Here is a 2571-nt window from a genome sequence, read left to right as displayed (position 1 = left end):
AACCAAATGTAAGAAGTATCTTGGTATTCCTGACAACCATAATTCAAAATAATGTAGTCATATTCTAAACAAAGTCCTGAAAAGTGACATAATAAAGGTATCATAATGTTCTTATAGCAACTGGACCATTTCAGTTTAAACACACATGGATCCATAATCTTAAATCACACTAAGCAACTCTATGGATAAGTGATCAATCCTTATTCAGTCATTTCTATTCATTCTTGAATACTGCCTGCTTCCCTTTAACTCTTAATTAATCTGTCACTTATCAATGTAAATTTTTGAGTAATTACAGCATTTAAATCTTTAGTATGGATGGAATTGCAATAGAATTTTGCCCCTTCTCATCATGACATGTCTTATAACTATGCTTCCTCCAGCTCAAACTGAGCTCCAGCCAAACTGAAACTCTTCCATGTTTTGAACAACACATAATCTCTCTAATCTAAAAAATGTCTCTCAAATGTTCACACTATTGAGTTCATCCAATCCAGTAGCTTCTCCCCAAGACTTAGAAAGGGTGCCAGATGCAGCAAATAAAAATATAAGATACCCAGTTTAATCTGAATTGCAGGTAAACAATTAGATGCTTTTTTACTCTAAGCATAGCCCCGTTATTGCATACAACATACTTATACTAAAAAATTATTTGTTGTTTACCTAAAATTCAAATTTTACTGGTTATCTGTATTTTATCTGGCAACCCGGTGGCTAGGAATCTCAATTCTACAGCTTCTAATTTTTATAAAGTATACCTTCTCCCTCTGGCATGGCAGAAAAGAAGTAGTAGAGTCATCTGTACAGAAAAGTAGGACAATGGCCTTAAGGCCTGGCCTAGCAGCCTTTGGTGTGACATCGAGCACTTTCTCTCAGCTGATATCCTGAGCCTCTTTTCCACATTAATTCCACAGCCTACACTTCCATGTTGCTCAGTATTATTTTCTAGATTCCCAGTCTTCTAACTCACTCCAGCTCTGATGGATGAGATCTGAATTATATCTGATGTTCCTTCTGGGATGAGCATGGGGGAAGAGGCACCCATCTGAAACTTGTGTTCCTGGGGCCAGGATTAGATATAGTAATGAGTGGGGCTGGTCAGTATGGTACAGTGGGTAGCCAAAGTCCAAGTCCTGTGTGAGACTGGGCCTGGCAAGTATGCGTAGGAAGCATCAAGTTCAAGAGAGAAGGGAGAAAATAAGAATGGGGAGAAAAAGTGAAACAATAGGCAACATAATCTACAAGATGATGCAGTAGGCGAGAAGAGTTTCTATGGAATATTTATTTATTTATTTATTTATTATTTATTTTTTTGCGGTACGCGGGCCTCCCACTGCTGTGGCCTCTCCCGTTGCGGAGCACACGCTCCGGACGCGCAGGCTCAGCGGCCATGGCTCATGGGCCCAGCCGCTCCGCGGCATGTGGGATCTTCCCGGACCGGGGCACGAACCCGTGTCCCCTGCATCGGCAGGTGGACTCTCAACCACTGTGCCACCAGGGAAGCCCTCTATGGAATATTTATAATAAAACTCATTCTCAAGGAGAAAATTGTTAAGAGGGACAATTCACTTTCCAGCTTTGGCCTCCCGAGGTCCTTCCATGAGCATTGATATGATTGGCCGGTGGAAAATAGTTCTCTTTTCCTTCCTGGCTGCTTGACGATTAACTGCCATCATGAACAACACGGTAACTATCTGATCCAGGAAGTTCATGACCAACCGAATACTTCAGCGGAAACAAATGATCATCGATGTCCTTCACCCTGGGAAGGCAACAGTACCTAAGACAGAAATTCAGGAAAAACTAGCCAAAATGTACAAGACCACATCAGATGTCTTCTTTGTGTTTGGATTCAGAACCCATTTCGGTGGTGGCAAGACAACTGGCTTTGGCATGACTTACGATTCCTTGGATTATGTGAAGAAGGATGAGCCCAAACACAGGCTTGCAAGACATGGCCTGTATGAGAAGAAAAATACCTCAAGAAAACAGCGAAAGGAATGCAAGAACAGAATGAAGAAAGTCGGGGGGACTGCAAAGGACAATGTTGGTGCTGGAGATGAAGAAATGAAGTGTCCAGCAGTGAGCTGGAGATTGGGCAGCAGAAGGAATAAAGACTCTGCAGTGATTGTATCTTTGGAGATTGTGCAGCTTTTTCATGAGAGAGTTAATAAACTAAGACTTTAAAAAAAAAAAAAGATGGTGAGGTTCTATCTTTGATCTTAGGAGTGGAAGACATTCTTCTCCTAGGCAGTTCCTTGATCTCAAAGCCCTAACACCACTGGGACTAATAAAATTCTAAGCCCAGGCCTATCTTGAGATTCTTTCCTTAGTCCCTACTTAGAGGTTCTCATTTGGCACGACTTTCCCAGTGCTGTCTCCCTGCCTCATGTCCACATCTGCTTGGTCCTCATGGTTTAACATTAGAAAAGAGATGAATCACAGCCTTATACTATGTTAAAGACCACTACCATCTACTCGGTGACAGCTGCCTATATTCAAATTATAATGCCTAAGAAATCACAACCAGATTCTAACATAGTGTGCATTATAACCTTCATCTAACATCCC

The 2571-nt window shown here is 41.5% G+C and overlaps 1 pseudogene; it reads left to right on the top strand.

Annotated features, from left to right (window-relative positions):
• The first annotated feature begins 1674 nt into the window (after positions 1-1674).
• On the top strand, positions 1675-2198 carry LOC137223271 (small ribosomal subunit protein eS24 pseudogene; annotated as a pseudogene).
• The last annotated feature ends 373 nt before the right edge of the window (positions 2199-2571 follow it).

This window comes from Pseudorca crassidens, chromosome 4 (genome assembly GCF_039906515.1).
Source record: "Pseudorca crassidens isolate mPseCra1 chromosome 4, mPseCra1.hap1, whole genome shotgun sequence".
Taxonomy (NCBI): Eukaryota; Metazoa; Chordata; class Mammalia; order Artiodactyla; family Delphinidae; genus Pseudorca; species Pseudorca crassidens.
The sequence above is the reverse complement of the archived record's forward strand: the minus strand, read 5'-3'. Positions and strand labels throughout refer to the sequence as shown.